Source organism: Pelodiscus sinensis, chromosome 29 (genome assembly GCF_049634645.1).
Source record: "Pelodiscus sinensis isolate JC-2024 chromosome 29, ASM4963464v1, whole genome shotgun sequence".
NCBI lineage: Eukaryota > Metazoa > Chordata > Testudines > Trionychidae > Pelodiscus > Pelodiscus sinensis.
Genome location: NC_134739.1, coordinates 5,572,490 through 5,590,945, shown reverse-complemented (window position 1 = coordinate 5,590,945; position 18,456 = coordinate 5,572,490). Strand labels below are relative to the sequence as shown.

General features: G+C 47.4%; 1 protein-coding gene across 12 annotated transcripts in view; it reads right to left on the bottom strand.

The window, feature by feature from the left end:
- Positions 1 to 18,456, bottom strand: part of TANC2 (tetratricopeptide repeat, ankyrin repeat and coiled-coil containing 2) — a 711,362-nt gene that overhangs the window by 586,265 nt on the left and 106,641 nt on the right. The window lies entirely within an intron of this gene.

Below are 18,456 nucleotides of genomic sequence, written 5' to 3'. Positions count from 1 at the left end.
TATGAGATATTCTATGAAAATTAGACATATGAAATTTAAACATATGTTCCCTGTTTAAAACCACCATATACATATTTTAAAACATGACACACATCTTGATCACAGCAACAGGCCAAATGGTCCAACAAAGCTGCAGCCACAGGGGAAAGGGCTTATGGCAAGAAGCTGGCCCTCTCAGCCTTCAGCCACACCGTGGCTGCCACAGTACATCACCGGGCCAACATGAGTGTCCCTCAAGCTCCCCAAGATCACTCCCTCACTCCCAGGGAGCAATCTAATGGCTCTCAGGAACCTGCCAGGCGCCACAAGAGGCTCACGCCGTCCTGGTCTGGGGCGGAGATACTGTCCCTCAGTGAGGTTTAGGGTGAGGAGGAAAACCTTCAGGATCTCTGCACCAGACAGCACAATGAAAAATCTACAGCTACGTGGCAGGCAGCCTGACCACAAAGGGCCACATCCGGACCCAGGAGCAGGTCCAGATGAAAGTTAAAGAGCTCCAATACGCATGTGCCAGGGCCAGAGAGGGCCCCGCACCTAAGGAGGCCCATGCCCTGCACCCAGAAGTCGGCTCCCTCGGCTCGGCTCTCCATTACCTGCGCTGCACACTCTGCCGGCTGCTGCTGCCGTGCGTGCTGTTTCCAGGTGGGCGGGGAGACGCCCAGGCGTGACATTACGTCACACCCGGGATTTTAAAACTGAAAAATGCTTTGCCGCCGCCGCCACACACACGGTTCGCAGCCCGGCCCTGCAGAAGGTAGGGGAGCGGGAGTGGGAGCAGTGGGAGAGGCAAGGGCTTGGACGAGGGGTGGGGAGGAGAGAGGAAGAGGCTTGTGCTGAAGGGGAGGGTACCAAGAGACAGGCTGGAGGAGAGACAAATGCCAAGGGGCCAAGTACAGACAATGAGGAAAAGGGCAGGAGGAGAGGTGTCAGTGGGAGGGGGGACAGGGTGATGCAGGGAGAGGAGAGGAGAGGAGAGGGGAGGGGAAGGGCATTGGGGGCTGGAGGAGAAGGTGCTGGGAGAAGTCTTGAACGAAAGGGTGGGCATGAGAGGTGGGGATGGAGCAAGGCATTTGTGAGGGCACAGGGGCGTGAGTGGTGAGGGTATGGGCAACAAGGAAAAGGGGGGCGGGGCAGTGAGGGAAAGGGGAGGCACGAAGAGGGTGCAGGGCTAAAGGAAGGTGCAGGTGCCAGGGGATTCTGGGCGTGAAGCAGAAGGGCAGACACCTCCAGAGAGGTATTAGAAGAGGAGTAGCTCACATGATCAGAGTGGGTGCTACTGGAGGAGTGGGCACAGGGGGAAGAGAAAGGCTGATGGAGGGGGGCAGGTTGCAGGAGCGCTGAGGGCAGTGAGAAGGGCAGGAGTCAGGACAGTAGAGGAGGGTGAGGAGTTGGGGGGCAGCAGGCACCAGGGGAGATGATGGAGCAAGGAGAGGAGACATGGCAGCAGAAAGAAAAGGTAAAGGTTTATAAAATATTTATTAATAACGTGGTATGCTGCCCACGGCCAGTTTGTTTGCGCCCCATGCTGCAGTTTGGGTTTATGTGGGGATCAACATGTGGCCGGCGAGTGGGAGCCAAAACAAAAAAGTAGTCAGTGTAATGATCTTCTGTTGATATGTGTTTTAGTAGTTAAATTCTTGGACTGTCATTGCTCATGAAAAGTGCTGTCACATGGGTAGAAATCGGGTAAATATTGCACTTTATTAATATCAACAGAACTGACTTAAATGGGGCCTGTGTGTTGTGCAGTCCTGCCTTAATCTTTGTGTTCATGCTTGTCAGTGTGAGAGAAGCTATTTGTATATATTTGATTGCATCTGCAACCACACTTAAGTTGAGGCCCTCAGCATGTTCTGTAAGTATCAGTGTGGCCCCTGGTGCTTCCAAAGTTGAGTTGCCCTAGCTCATCCCTGACAGGTGTGTGTCCAACCTGGTCTTAAATATCTGCAATTTTAGACCATTGCTTCTCATCCTAACCTCAGAGACCAAGCAGAACAATTTTTCTTCCTCCTCCTTATGATACTCTTTTAGATACTTGAAAGTGCTCTCATGTCCCTTTTTGGTCTTCTCTTTTCCAAGGTAAACAAGGCCAATTTCTTCAGCCTTGCCTCATATCTCTCGTTCTCTAGATCTTTCCTCATTTGTGTTGATCTTCTCTGGACTTTCTTCAGTTTCTCCACATTTCCTGAAATGTGGCGTCCAGAACTGGACATGATACTCCAGCTGGGGCCTAATGTAGATGGCTCATTCCCTGCCTAGGGGACATGAGACTGCACAGTTTAATTTCCAATCCTCCTGTTTATTCCTTTTCTAAGTCAGGAGGGCACAGTAGCTCTGATGGGGGCTGGAGAGGGGATGGAAGCCAGATCCAAGATCAATGAGCCCTGGGAAGTGGGCCCATTGAAAGGAGACTGGACCTGTGGATGCCTTAGAGGTCAGCAGCAAGGGCCTGCTTTAGGAAGCCCCCTCTTTAGAGGTGAATGGGGCAGCATTGAGATACCACCCAGAAGCAGGCGCCACAGACACTAACTTCAGATTCATGGGACATCTCTCACAGATCTTGCACACGCATAAGATGATAGATCTGCAGGAAGGGGAGCAGTGGCGTAGTGAGGGGGCCAGTGGCATCAGATGCCCCTGGGAGAAAAATAATATAAAATTTAGCTAAAAATAGATGTCACACATTTTTAAAAGGAATACCATATCTCCTGCCTTTTGTCTCTTTAGGTCCCCAGTTAAAATTTTCAAAAGCACATGAGTGACTAAAGTCATTTTTTATAACTGGACTTGGAAATCTAAGATCAGATTTTGAAAGGTAATTAAGCTCCTAAAGAGACAGTTCCCAACTCGGATCTTCAAAGATATCTATCTGATCTTTACACACCTTTGAAAATCTGGTCATAAGTGTCCTAGTCAGTTCTGAACGTGAGATGTAGGAGCTCAGTCCTAATTCCTTCAGGATTTTTTTTTTTTAATTTGAACATTTATCTACACTAATTCCCCCTCCTTTCTCTTTCACTATCCAATAAATGCATGGATCAAAATTATAGGTGCTTTGTGAATATGCTGACTTGAGAGTGGAAAGATTTCATATGGTCATGTATGATTCCTAGTAACCCATCTCAAATATGAAAAACTAGGTTGATACTTGTTCATATCAGGAGCTGCTGAATTCAGTTTACCATTTGCAGTATCTCATTAGGATGTTTAGGGGAGAAAATATTTTTTATTTATTTATTTATACTGTGGGCAAAGCATGGGCTCACAAGAATTCTTCCATTGTTTTACCATGAGTCTCAAAACATCCTAATTCGAACTACTTACTCCGTGCCGCGTGTAGCCACGGGTACAGAGTTCGGACTAAGGGGGATTTTAAAATGGCGGTGCCCGGGAACATGCAAATGAAGGACGGGATATTTAAATCCCGGGCTTTCTTTGCAACTCCAGCTGCCGTCATTTGCCTACCTAGCTCAAACTAATGAGCTAGTGTAGCCATACCCCTTCTGATGTGATATTTGTGTGTGGTTGTGGTTTTTTGTGTGGGTGCTTTTTTTTTTTTTTGCTCAACAAAAAACCCTGGGTGGTTTGGGGCCCACCAAAACTGTTCGAATTGGGCCCCGCACTTCCTAAAGCCGGCCCTGCTCCTACCCCTATTACTAAGGCCTGCACCGCATCCTTGGGACAGGGCAGTCCCTTCCCCGCCCCTGGTGGCTGATTCAGGGCTGGTGATGCCCATCATCTACCAAGAGGGCAGAGCCAGTCATGGGGAGGAAGAGGAGGAGCAGGACCCTGACATGGCCAGCACCATCACCACACTGACCCTGGTGCTTAGTTATCTGACACAGACAGAACAGAGGTGGCAGGCAGTGAGGGGTGGGGTGCGCTCCTTGCTCAGCCTTCTCTGCCTGCATGTGCAGCGCCAGTCATCCATACAGCCACAGGAGGCTACACCAGAGCAACCCCAGGCTCTTGCTTACAGAGTCTGGGAAGATCGGCCACACTGAGACTAGGGACATAACCGCACGCACGCACGTACGTACACGCACACACACTCAGGAGTGCCGCATATGGCACATAGGTATGCCTGCACGCTCGAGGCAGCACTCGCTCCCGGGGACAGCGTTGCCGGGTGCAGGAGTGTTTGCCACACACATCTCCCCCTACATCCTGACCCCATCTTCTCCAGTAGCCAGGGATACAAGTCCTCTCCCCTCAGGATGCCACCATTGCCAGACCAGGCACCAAGGCAAGTGTGGCCAGCAACTTCCCATGCCTGCTTGTCGCCAAGATGTGGGGGTTATGAGGCTCTCCACCATGGGGGACATCTGGGCTTCTGTAAGAAAGGGCCTGCTGTCCAGACCACAGATGGCCATGTTCCCATTACATCACCTTCATCTGACCCGAGAACTATTGGTCTCAGCTCACAGATGTGGGCAAGGCTTCAGGGACAGGGTCTCCAGGGATGACTGACTCTCTCTATTCTCCACAGCTCAACCAGCTGCGAGAGGGTGGTGGGCGAGACCACCCGGGGCAGCTGCCCAACACTGGGGGACTCACAGGTGCTGGAGACTGCAGGAGGAACTACTGCGGGAGCACATCCCCGTGCTCTGGGCCCTCCATGAGACACTGGAAGGACATGCAATTGTGGAGAGAATTGCTGCAGCAGGGCCGCACCATGTGCACTTCCTTCCAGTCTCTCCTCACCAGCACGGAGGCAGCTCCTGCTGCTGCTCCTACCCAGGCTCCAGCTCCTGCCCCGGCTCCCATGCCAGCCTCTGCTCTACCTCCCATGCCTGACCCTGTTCCAGCTCCAGCTTCAGCTCCTGCTTCTCCCCCTAGCTTCCTCCTACCCGTGGTGGCCAAGGTCCCCACACACAAGGTGGTGGAACCAACTAAGCCAGATGCCAATCCCACTCCCAGCCCTGAGCCTCTCCTCACCCCTCCTTCACCCTTGAAGGTTCTCATCCCTCTGCTTTCCCTACCCCCACTCTCTTCTTCCAGGTACTTTCCCCTGTCCTCTCCTACCCTCAGTTACTTTAACCCCAAGTTAAAACCACACCCAGTTTATGGTTTCCAAAAAAAGAAGTTACTCAACCTGTGACATAATGATGATTCTTCGAGATGTGTCCCCATGGGTGCTCCACTCCTTGTGTTGGGTCCCATCCCGGCATTGGGAGTCGGAGAACCGCCATAGCCGTGCTCCGCCGGACTGCGCATGTGTGGCTTCTCTGTAGCGCTGTTTGCGCCTTTGATCCGTCACGTGCAGTCCGGCCCTGCTTAGTTCCTCGCACCCGCTTATCTGAAACAAGAAAACAATTCCGGAGCAGGGAGGAGGGCGGGTTGTGGAGCACCCACGGGGACACATCTCGAAGAACCATCATTACATCACAGGGTGAGTAACTTCTTCTTCTTCGAGTAGTCCCCATGGGTGCTCCACGCCCGGTGACTTTGGAGCAGTACCCAACTGCTGGAGGGCTCCAGAAATAATGTTTGTGGGAGCAAGAGAGTACTGCCGTAGCTATCGAGGAGTCTGAAGCAAATTGATCAACTACAGCATAATGTTTCATAAAGGTGACGTCAGACAACCAGGTCGCTGCCCAGCAGATGTCACGAAATGATACTCCTCTTACAAAGTCTGTAGTAGCGGCCACTGCTCTGGCGGAATGGGCCTTAGGTGGGTATAGAAGGGGTTTGTTCCGTATGGAATAACACATAGTAATGCAGGAGACTCAGTCTCGCAATGCGCTGGGAAGTCAAGGGTTGACCCTTGGAACGATCCGCCAGTGACACTATCAGATGATCCGTTTTGCTAAACTCCCGCGTTCTGTCGATGTAAAATGCCAATGCTCTCCTTACATCAAGTGTGTGCAATGTTGCGTCTTGCATCGAAGTATGAGGTTTAGGGTAGAAGCATGGGAGGACAACCGGTTCATTGATCTGGAATTCAGAACAGACCTTTGGGACAAACACCGGGTGGGATCTCAGCGTCACTGATTCTTTAGTAAATAAAGTATATGGTGGCGATACCATGAAGGCTGCTATCTTACCTACTCTATGAGCTGAAGTGAAGGCTAGCAGAAACAAAAGCTTGATGGTAAGTATGTGTAGTGATGTTGTGGCTAAGGGTTCAAAAGGAGGGCGGGTCAAAGTTTCCAAAACGAGGTCAGGGTCCCACGAGGACGGAGGCTGCCTTCATGGTGGGTTGAGATTTGTGAGCCCTTTCAGAACCCTCTTTGTAGTGGGGTGAGCGAATAAGGAGAAACCCTCCTCCATATGGCGAAAAGCACTAATTGCTGCTAGATGCACTCGCAAGGAGGCTATTGCAAGGCCGTTGTCATGGAGGTGTAGTATATAATCAAGTACGTGGGATAAAGTTGCCGTGTGAAGATCCAGGTTATTATCCCCAAACCACACCTGGAATCTGGCCACTTAGCTAAATATGTTGCCTGTGTAGAATCCTTTCTGCTGTGCATTAATACCTGTTTGATTCGCTGTGAGCAGAGGTGTTCGGAAGCGTTGAACCAACTAACATCCATGTCGTGACGTGCAGGATTTCGGGCCTTGAGTGACACAGTAATCCGTTGTCTTGGGTCAGGAGATCTAGAAGAGGAGGCAGGGTGTACGGTGCCCTCACCGACATCTGGTGAAGAATTGAGTACCAAGGCTGGCGAGCCCACGCTGGGGCTATGAGAATTACTCAAGCTGCTTACATGTTGATTTTTTCCAGGATTCTGGGCACTAGAACGACTGGGGGAAAGACATATAGCAGTAGCGTCCCCCCAATGGTAGAGAAAGGCATCTCCCAATGAGTGACGTCCTATTCCCACCCTGGAACAACAGTTGGAACACTTCATGTTGTTTGAAGTTGCGAACAGATCTATTGTCGGGAATCCCCATTGGGTGAATATACGATTCAGAATGTCCATGCAGATCTCCCATTCATGATTGTGGAAAAATCGCCTGCTGAGTGAGTCTGCAATAGAGTTGTTGGCCCCTGGTAAATAGGAGGCTATGAGTACAGTGTCATTGTGGATACACCAATTCCACAAGTGAATACTTTCTGCACAGAGAGATCGGGATCAGGCACCCCCGTCTGTTGATATAATACATGGTTGCAATATTGTCTGTGAGGACTCTAGTCATCGTATTTCTTATATGGGACTGGAAAGATTTGCATGCATGTCATACTGCCCTTAGTTCGAGTACATGGATATGCAACAGCATCTCGTCTGGACCAGCAATCTTGGACCGTTAGGTTGTCCTCTTACCAACTGGTAAGAGAAGCATCTATAGTTATTTGCTTTGAGGGTTGCGAGCGGTGGAACGGAATGCCCACCATGAGATTGTTTGGCTCGGTCCACCACTGGAGAGATTCTCGCACATGCAGCGGTACTGCTACCAGTCTGTGGATGCTGTGGTTTGCAGGGATGTAAACCGTGGCCAGCCAATGTTGGAGGCAGCGAAAATGTAACCTTACATTTTGAACCACAATGGTGGAAGCAGCCATGTGGCCCATCAGTTGTAAGCAAACGCATGTGAGTTTCGTGGGAGCATGCATCAGTGTGTGTATAAGGTCCTGGATCGCCCCGAAGTGTTCCCTTGGTAAGTAAGCACATGCTGCATTTGAGTTGAGTCGTGCTCCTATAAAAATCAGGTCCTGAGTCGGCTCTGGTGATGATTTTTGTGCATTTATGAGAAGGCCCAGGGACACAAATATTCAGGATGCTGTTGTCACCATTTGGCTCACCTCTATATATGTGTGCCCTCTGACAAGGCAATCGTCCAAGCAGGAAAATATTTTCACCCCTGTTCTGCGTAAATGGGCCGCCACTACCGCTAGGGTTTTGGAGAAAAACCTGGGAGCACATGCCAAACCGAAGGGCAGTACCCTGTACTGAAAATACTCATCTCCTAGCTGGAATCTGAGAAAACGTCTGTGTGCCACATACATTGCAATGTGGAAATAAGCGTCCTGCAAGTCGAGGACTGTAAACCAGTCTCCCTTGTTCAATGATGGAATGACAGTAGTTAGGGTCACCATCTTGAAGCGATGCTTTCAAAAGTAGCAATTTAACTTGCATAGGTCCAAAATAGGTCTCCATCCTTCTGTCTTCTTCAGAGTAAGGAAGTATACAGAATAAAATCCTTTTCCCCAAAAACTGCCTGGGCACCCTCTCTAGTGCACCAGTGGTGAGTAGGTGTTGGACTTCCTGTTTCAGCAATTGCCTGTGAGAGGGGTCCCTGAAAATGGACAGAGTTGGTGGGGTAGTTGGGGGAATGGAGACAAACGGGATGGAGAGACCGGACGCTACAACTTCTAACACCCACTTGTCTGAGGTGATGTTGGACCAGTGGTGGTAGTATGGCTTCAGACGATGGTGAAAAAGATGGGGAGAATTGTGTTCCACGTTGATTATGGGAGTCATGTTTACATTCTTAACAGGAAAGTCAAATCTGCTGCTTTGTCAAAGGTTGATTGGACGAGCGGTTTGGTTGAGGCCACTTGCATTGAGGATGTTGTCGGAAGTGCTGGTGCTCTAAGGCACAAGGTTGTTGTCTTTGAAAAGTGTAGTCATACCTACGTTTATAGGTATAGTTGCGCTTACGCCTAAAGGGAGGCATGTACATCCCTAGTGTACGTAGGTTGGTCTGAGAGTCTTTGCCCGAATGAAGAACTTCATCGGTATTGGCAGCGAAGAGCTTATGCTTGTCAAACAGTAGATCTTTGACCTTACTCTGAAGGTCTCTCGGGGCTCCTTCAGAAGAAAGCCATGAAGATCTTCTCATGGCAATACCCGTAGCAGTGGCCCGTGTGGCTGTATCCACTACATCCATGGTCACCAACCCGTCGATCGAGAGGCGCTCGAGCACCCCCACCCTCCATTTTCCCCTCACCCCCAAGAAGCCCCACTACCTACCTCTAGTGTAGTGCCGGCTTCCCGCGGGGCGAACGGAAGTCCTGAGTGAAGCCTGCGTCACTTCCGGGGGCTCTGGAAGTTCGCTGCCTGCTCCCCTCTCACAACTCTGTCACGTGCTGGGGGAGGGGGCGTCGGCCCCGGAGGACGAGTGCAGCAGCTTCCCTGGGAGGGATGAGTTTCCCTGCACCGTGGGAACGGGGGTTGACCCCAGGGTTTGGCCCGGAGAGGCTCCCGCAGGGGTTTGTCCGCGCAGCGGGAGGGGCATTTGGACCCACCGCAGGGATTTGGATCCGCCGCAGGAGAGGCAGCTTGGCCCCGGGACAGGCTCCCATGGGGGTTTGACCTCGCCGGGGGAGTTTGGCCCCGAGGGGGGGAGGCGGCTTGGTCCCGGGGCAGGCACTCGTGCGGGTTTGGCCCCACTGCGGGGGGTTGGCTTTAGGGCAGGCGCCTGCAGAGATTTGGCTGTGCTGCGGGAGGTACGCGCCGGCTTCCCTCGGGAGGGGAGGCAAACAGGGAGGGCGGGGCTTCAAGGAAGGGGCAGGGCGGTAGATCTAGGCTTGTTCTGTCATTTAAAAAGTGATCTTGGGTGTAAAAATGTTGGAGACCACTGCACTACATCCATGGCAATCTGCAGTGCAGTACTACATGAAACATAACCTTCCTGTACTATGGCCTTCAATAATGGTTTCTTAATACCCAGGAGATGTAATAACGCCGCTAATTTTGAGTAATTGTCGAAGTTATGGTTCAAGAGGTGGGCCGAATAATTTGCAATACATAGCAGTAACGTGGCCGAGGAGTACATTTTTCTACCAAAAATATCCAATTTTTTATTGTCTTTATCTGGAAGTGTGTTTCTGTACTGCAGTGTTTTAGCTCTGCGTTGCGCCGCGTCAACTACAAGTGAATTGGGTTGGGGATGATTGAAGAGAAAATCCAACCCTTTAGCCGGCACGAAGTATTTTCTATCGGCCTTCTTACTTGTTGGCGTAACCAATGTCGGGGTCTGCCATATTTCATCCACTACTTCCATAATCGCCTCGTCAAAAGGGAGAGTGATCTTTGCACGCTGTTGTGATCAGAGATTTTTTAGGAGACGGTGCTTTTTAATCGCGATGTCTCCCAACTATATCTCTTGCGTGTCTGCTACTCTCGAACAGGTCCTGGAATTGCTTCAGGTCATCCGGTGGAGAGGTGTCGCCTGGAATCACCGTCTTGTCTGGTGATGAAGAGGAGTGATCACTTGGGGAAGTTTCTGGCTGAGGGTCTTCTGGTTCAGAAAGCTGCCTTTCCTCCGGTTCCGATTGGTCGTGCTGGATGGCTAGACTCTTCGATAGAGGAGGTGAGCGCAACCGGTGTGGCTGTTGAGGTAAGTATTGAACACTGGGTGATCAACAGGCGCAGGAAGATCCTCTATAGAACAGTGAAATGCGGTCATGGTGGGAGCGATCATCGTACAATCTATGAGAGTGCCCATAGCATCTTTCTGAGCGCATCGGGGAGGAGTGTCGCGAAGACAGAGTGTTACCGTGACGTATACAGTAAGCGCGACGTGGTGATCATCTAGGTGATCTGTGACTTGGTGACCATCTGGGCGAGTGAGAACGCGATGGAGACTGTAGTATTTCTACATATACAGTGTCCCTATAGTTGTGTCGCCTGTATGCCACATGGACAGGAGAGATACTATACCCTCGATATTGCCGGTGCCTTGGCAGTGAGGGACACGGTCCCGGAGAAAAAATTGGTGAAGGAGACAGCTCTTTTGTATTTGAAGCATCACTGGTTGCCATGGGAACTGGGGAGGTCAGTGCCGACTGAGGGCGGCTCGGTGCCGAGGAGGTCAGCTCCGGAGGTGGTGTTGCCGGTGCCGATGCCGATGCTGTGCACGGTACCGATGTTGCAGCCGGTGCTGGCGGAGCCAAGGCCGGTGCATCAGCATTTGGTGCCTCAGGGTTTGGCGCCGCTGAAACCAGTGCCGCTTGACTGGTCAGTTGCGGAGCCAGCGCAGTAACCGGTGCCGCTGCAGATTGCGCTCTCGGCACCAGTGAAGGCAATTTCTTTGTTCTAGGGTCAGCTGAGTGTCAAGATCCTGAGGTGGTCACCCCAGAGGTTCCTGGCCTCTCTGCATAACCCGCTCTGCTAGCATATTTTGTTTCCACTATTCCATCAGCATGGAAGAGGGATATAAGCAGTTTGTATATAGTAATTAAGAACAGTCACTATTGAAATATCACCTCTGTATCTTACTAAGAACAAGGCTCTGCAGAAAAATTCTGGAATGATAGCTTTTGTGATTATCCCTTCCTTGTCAGACTTTAATTCGGTCTTGGCCATTTCAGCAAGTATTTTGAGCCAGATTTCTTGACTGTGCTGTAGAAGCTATGTAGTCCCATCAGAATCAAGTGGACCTCTTACAAAAATCACCCATATATTCTTCACCAGCATCTACTATTTTCCTTGGAGACACTTGTTCATTCAATATTATATGCAGTTTAACAGCTGTGTTGAGAAGCACCTTTAGATATGATTCAGAGTTAAATGATTTTGTTATATTGTTAGTGGCATGGCTGGTAATAGCTGTAACTTTCTATTCATACCTCTTCAGTGCAACGGCAAGAACTTGATGGCAGACTTTGTCTAACTTCTGTTAGGCCACTCCTTTCTTTCATATTTTTTGCATATTCATAAAACAAAGTTGTGTATTGCCATCTCTATCACTTATACTGATCTATGCATTAGTCTCAGTGAATTAAACTGGCTAGTACTGCATGTACAAGCAAGGTCTTAATTTGTAATTCAGCCATGCAGAATAAATGCCACATTGTATATATAAAACCTAATTAAATGGAGAAATGTTACATTAGGAATTCAAGTACATTTCTACCCATCATTATATAGCACAAACTACGTACATGTATCTGACAAAGTGGGTTTTTGCTCACCAAAACTTATGCCTACATGAATCTGTTAAACTTTAAGGTGCCACAGGACTCCCTGTTGTATGTGCATGCTACCAGTGCACAATCTGTAGTGGGACTCTGCTTAGCAAATTTCAACTGAAAATATAGAAAACTATTTAATCACTTCTGAGACACCTTGACAACTAAGCATGTGATGTGAAAGTATATTGCAAAACGTTGACATTCACCATATTTGCACCATGCTAAACAGTTTGATCATTTCTGAAAAATAAGTTATTTGCCCATGCAAAACCAATAAAATCATTTAATATATTGCAGTTTGGTAGCTTTGACCAATAAACATCATATTAAGAGTTATTTTTCAACTTACAGTAGAACTTTAATCAATCATATTGCAGTGTTTCTGAAGCTGCTTCAAAAAACAACATCACTTTTTCTGATTTTGGGTACCATTGTTTCACCTTGCCTACAGACTTCTGGCACCACTTGACAGATTCACATTATCCCTCCCTTAAACTTACATAAAATAAGCTTTCAAATGATGTGTGATGTGGGTGTGTATAGTGCAGACCCATTAAAATTGCAGCAATAAGGCTCTTTTTGGAGAACTGCGACACCCATTTTCCCATTGGAAAAAGAAGCTGAGTCAGTGCTGCACACAGACTCAACTTCATTTTCCAATGGGAAAGTTCCACTTCTGAAACAGTCACAAGGTCTTTCTGTGACATGCTGTTCCCTTTTTAGGGACATAGTAGACCTAGCACTACCTGTACAAAATGGGCACTAATTAATGAAGCTAATAGTACTCAACGTGCTCAGCATCTGCCATGACCTTTTGTTGTAGAGCTCATTCTTCCTCATTTGTGTGACAAACTGAGAAAGACTCATAATGGCCACAGGGCCCAAAAGCAAATATCTGTGATGATAACCTGCCAATGAAGAAAGGAAATGTCCACCAGGCTGAAAAGCTCCCCTCCTATTATCAGTCAATTGGACAGAGCTCTGCTTCTAGGGTGCTTTCTCATCAAACAAAATCAGAATTGGGAAAGATTCTTACGCCACCAATAATGGATATATTGGTATACATTTTGCTGAAATTTTTCAGTTTAATTTCCCTTCTCACACCCGCAGAACTGACCATGAAGTAAAATATAGCCTTAGTACTTTAACTTCCATGGTCCATATGATGTCAATAAATGAGAGGCAATAAACTATGAATGGAAAAAAGTAAAGTATTGATGAGATGTGAGAAACAAAATTATCTGTATTCCTTGACACCTGAAAATTCAAGGTTTTTTTTTTTTTTTAATTTCTATTGTAAATACCATTTCAATAACTCAGACAGGTATGCATCCAGCTTATATGTCCCAGACAACTGCCTCTTGGATTAGACCCCTTGAATTTGGATCTGGATCCTTCAGGTTATATATACAGAAGTCTTACTGAAATCAGTGAGATTCATATTTTCCATACAGAGGATAAAAATCATGTCCATATAGTTTAAATTTTAATTTTTAAAAATCTGTTGTTTCTGATATCCTCTTTAAAGCCTGAAAGCATTTTCACCTTGCAGTATTTTAATTTCACACTCTGTCCTCTATCGTCCTTCCCTCACACACGTATTTTATTAACCTTATTGCTTTTCTATGGAATTGCTAAATTTTGTCTCTCCTCTCGATCTCTACTGACAAAAATCCTCTTTCCCCAAATCCCTTGTCTGAACTATATTTTCCTTATAAAAATTAGCATAAGATTAATGCTACTAAGGTAAGTGGGCCTACTATCCAGCTTAATGTTAGGCACATACTTAAGTAATTTGTTCAATTGGGTCTTAACTCCCCATTCTACCCAACATTCAAGTAATATATTCCTTTCTTGGCTCTCTGGCAATTTTTCACACATATACACAACATTTATTCACTAACTCTCCGTAACGGAGAAAGAAAATGTGAACTGAAGAGGTTTTTATGTGGTGATACAAGGTATGTTTTAAATAAATAATTGTAGATTATGCTTTTTCTTCTTTTATCCCCCAATACCACACATTTATCATGGGACTATTTCAAAGTTGTATACGGAGAAATGTTGATATTTATGAAGGTTTGGAGGCGGTTTATAATTATTCACCAATATTTGTAGTTTTTCATGACTTGACCATTTAGGGTTACAATTGAGGATAAGTATACACCACTGGTATTACGTCCAAGCCCCACTGGCACTGAAATGCCTCCATGACCCCTTGTCGATCTGGTACCCAATTGGGCATGGGACACAATGCACATTGTTTAGGCAGGCAATCTCATCCTATGCTTTTAATATACATCTAAAACAGTGATGGGTAACCAAGGCTAGCGAGTAGTCTTCCTGAGTGGCCCTCCTCCATCTCTGTGGGCCGCAAGATTGAAATCTTACAAGTGCACTAAACGTGATCCCAAGAATAAGATTAAATTCTGCACTCGATTCTCCTTCTTTATCATGCCTTTTCAACACAAAGTATCCATTATTATTGGCAAATTAAATTGCTGGCAAAAATAACAAAGCAGAGAGAGCACACAGCTCTCACAATGTTGTGTGCAAACTACCTGCACCACAGATGTGCCCTTGTTTTAAATATGTGTCTTTTCATTTTTCCAATGGCTGCTTGACCTTCCCCCTCCATTGCAGGACCCATCCCCCACTGCATCCCATTCCTCAAACACCCACCCAGCCTCTTCCCTCGAGCATGCCCCATCCCTTCTTTCCACCTCTCCTTTCTAGCATTTCTGGCTCATTTGTGCCACTCTGGAAATACTAGGATGCTGTGACTCATGTGATTCATGATGTTCAAGCTCTGGGAAGAAGAGGGAGGAGTAGGGATAGGGTGTGAATCAGCTGATTTGCAGCATTCCAGAAGTTCTGGGAGAGAGGAGAAGGTAAGTGAAGGGCACACAGCACATAAGAGGCAGAGGCAAACTGAGCAAGCCACAGGCAGAATACCACAAATTCCCTACCACTGATCTAAGAGCTTCCTTCAATCCCACTGATCATGAGATGTTGATTAACATGCAGACTGCAGCAAGAGTGGCTAGTAGTCTTCATACATAGCTCTGTTCTCTCCTTGCTGGGTGTTTATAGAGGATGGTGTGGAACAATTGCCCTCCTCACTGAGGGCACTGCCATGGAATTCCACAAGGTTCAAACTTTGTCTCTCCCAATGTTCAAAATAAATAAAGTGCCAAGATATTTGTAAGGTGATGTGTGCTGCAGCTCTTTCAGTATGCTGTATGTCCTATGTTTTGCCTCATGCAATGAACGCTGCTGAACACTAGGAAGCTGTTTTGTGGAGAGATTAGGCCATAGATGAGAACTAGATGGCTGAAGCTCAATCCAGTTAAAACTACAGTGATGCTGTTAGATTGGAAATAATAATTTAATTGCCGTTATATATTGTCTATTGTGTTCCTATCATAATCTGTGGATTGTGCTGGAACCCCAGGCTACAATTATATGATCAAACAAGCAGCAGTGTACTGAAATACTTTTTTCCAGCTTTCTCAGCTAGGAAATTGTACCAGCTTCTTTCATGCGTGGACCTTGCTACCATTTATACTAGACATACAAACATACCTTCTGCTTCAGGCTTTCTTCTGCACCAGACTTCTTTGCTTTTGTCTTTTCTTGTTGAGCTAAAGAAATATACAGCTCACAAACTACAAAACTCTGCAGCTCAGCATCCCAAAACCTCTTTCAAGGTTCTTGTTGTTCTGAAGGTCAGTTTTCATCAGAGGAAAATTAAGTATGCCTCCAGATGCTAGAGTGGCAAAGAAATCCTAAAAAGTGTGACGTGAATAGAGCCAATATCTTCCTGAGTTTGAGGAAGACCTGAAACAACTGCTTGTAAAGGTATAAATTGTCCCATTCATCTCAGAATCAACACTTTCATGCCCATTATTATAACTATTTGATAACTTATTGATAACTATTCCATTTTTTGTTAACTCCATTTTTCATCATAGAACTTTTGGTAATCTTCTAGATAACTTCAAGGTACTTACTGGCTTGGGCCCAGGGTAAGGACCAATATCATGAACTTAATTTGGTTTCTATAGGAAACCAGCATAGGGAGCAGAGGACAAGTTTGATGTATTGGTAGTAGCCAGTTTTGCTGCAGTTATCTATACCAGCCGGAGTTTCCTAATCCCTGAAGTTATAGTTTAGTGCTCTATTCGAGGTGAATAACTGAAGCCACTCATCATTTGCAAGTTTGGGACAGAGTCACCTAACCAATGAGAGATAGCAGAAAGTTACTCATTGGTCCTGCTACGTGATGAATCCAAGAACAGTATTAAGGTGAAAACTGAACAATCGTGGGACCATACCATCTAATAAGACTGGAACATGGCTGCAAACTCTTCAGAATACCATGTTTTCTGAACTGCCCTCACCCCCTTCATAACCTGTCTTGTCTGTGTTCAGTTTCTCTCAGATGTTGTTCTGTGAGTAAATGATATACAGTGTCTGTCACCCTATATAACTACTACATCTCAACCAAAATAGCAGCATACTGTGATAAATAGCATTGAATGCTGCAGAGAGATACGGGTGATGGAGTCACCTCTATCTACTGACTCCAGGAAATATTCCACCGCTGCTATTAAAACAGCTTCAGTTCCAAGTCCTGGCCTGAACCCAGATTATGTCAAGTCTAGGGCCATGTCTACATTGTGACCTTTTTACAGAAAAACATATGTAAGTGAGGTGAAGCATGGATATCGCCATGCCTCATCTGCATAATTAATGAGTGCCTGTTTTTTCCTAAGAGGCTTTTGCACAAAAAGGAGCCATCAACACAGTTCCTTATTGCGCAAAAAACACCTCTTACACAAGAGCTGTTCTTCCACATTTTTTTTCCAGAAGAACGGCTCTTGTGCAAGAGGTGGTTTTTGAGCAAAAATGGGGCCTCGTTAATTATGCAAATGAAGTGCAGCAATATTCCACGCTTTGTCTCATTTCCGTATGTTTTTGCAGAAAAGGCTATAGTGTAGACATAGCCTAGGATATTAAACTCAATTATATAAGCTTGTAGTTGGCCTGTGGCTAGCTCCTCTATGTGTTGCTAGAAACTGGACAGTAGTTGGCCACACTCATATATACACAATGGATTTCTTAAGCACTGAGCAGACAATTGCATGTCTGAAAAGTGAAGAGATGATTCCTTTCATGAATGAGCATTGAACGAGTAGCACCAGTTGCTCATGAACAGGGCTCGCCGAACTGCAGTGAGCCCCGCTCGCCAGTCGCGCTGTCCGGAGATCTGCACATGCGCAGATCACCCGAACCCAACTCTTCCAAGTTGAAATCTACTTGCCACAGGCCAGGAAGGGTATGGATCAGCTTCACAAGTCTTTGGTTGAGACTCTATGGTGTACAGAATTTCATCATGAATGAATGTTCTGAATGCCAAGAATGCAAGCAGACTACTGATCGGTGACTACAAGCAGAATGAACACGGTATTGCAGGCAAAAAACTCCCTTAACAACCATCACAAAATCTCCTTAAATTTTTTTTTTTTTAAAGACTATCTTTTTCACTGCATGTCAAAGACATGCGTGGGTACAGCCATGGATCTGTGCAGCAAAATGGAGACTGGGAAATAACCACAAAAGGGACAGAAGCATATCCACCATCTCATATAAGCTGAACCTCCCTAGTCTAGAACTCTTATGTGTTGTCTGACATGATTTTTAGTTAGCTGGATGTCCATTTTTCATGGGTGGGGCTAAATTTCTTGCAGCCCCATGAAGTTTGTTTACAGCCCCCAGTCCTAGCTCTCAGTGTTCTGTGCTCTAATTTACCCCTAAATGTTCTCTAACAGCCTAATAAGGAGTAGGTTTTGATAATACTGCTAGACAATATTGACCTCCCATAGTCTAGAAAATTCTCTGGTTCGGAACCAGTCAGGTCCCAAGGGTGCTGAACTAGAAAGGTTCAACTTGTATTTACAGATTTGGATCGATAAGTAGAAAATTGCTTCTCCTTTATACAGGCAGTCCCCAAGTTACGCGGATCCGACTTACGTCGGATCCGCAGTTAAGAACGGGGTTCCTCTCCCTGGTCTCCAGCAGACCAGGGAGAGGAAGCAAAGCGGCGGAACACGTGGGCAGCGGACAGGGCTGTCCGCTGCCCACGCGCTCCGAGGCTTGGCTCTGCTTTGCCCCCCCTCCTCCCCCTGGTCTGCAGACCAGGGGGAAGGGGGAAGGGGGGGGCAAAGCAGAGCCAAGCCGGAGCGCCCGGCCAGCTGACAGCCCAGAGCGTCTGGGCTGTCAGCTGATTGCGCGCTCCGCGGCTTGGCTCTGCTTGGCTCTGCTTTGCCCCCCCCTCCCCGTCCCCCTGGTCTGCAGACCAGGGGGGGGGGGGGGGAGCAAAGCAGAGCAAAGCCGTGGAGCACGCGGGCAGCGGACAGCCATGGCGCGTCTGGGCTGTCCCGCTGCCCCCGTGCTCCGTGGCTTTGCTCCAGACACCTGTGGTACAGCAGCTGGGGCGCTGCCAGTTGGTCCCGTAGCGCCGCTCTGGGCGCTACTGGACCAACCGGGCACCACCCCAGCTGTTCTGCCCCAGGCTCCTGATTCAGCCA